The following is a 262-nucleotide window of genomic DNA, read 5'->3' as shown; positions in this document are numbered from 1 at the left end:
GCAGGCCCAGGCCAGTTAGGAACCCACCATCCTTGGTGTAGGTGGCTGGCGCTGTAACCACTGTGTTATAGGCATGGAGCCTGCCTGGCTGTTTTCAGAAATGAGATCTTACTCTTACTCAGGCTGGTCTCCAACTCCTGAGCTCAAACAATCTGCCTATCTAGGCCTCTCAAAGTGCTAGGGTTACAGGAGTGAGCCACTGTGCTGGCCTGAAATTTTTTAAAGATCAGTAATTATTTTCTTTCTTTCTTTTTTTTTTTTT

Source organism: Otolemur garnettii, unplaced genomic scaffold (assembly GCF_000181295.1).
Source record: "Otolemur garnettii isolate 467f Iridium unplaced genomic scaffold, OtoGar3 scaffold00008, whole genome shotgun sequence".
NCBI classification, from domain to species: Eukaryota; Metazoa; Chordata; class Mammalia; order Primates; family Galagidae; genus Otolemur; species Otolemur garnettii.
This window is presented reverse-complemented; position numbering follows the sequence as displayed.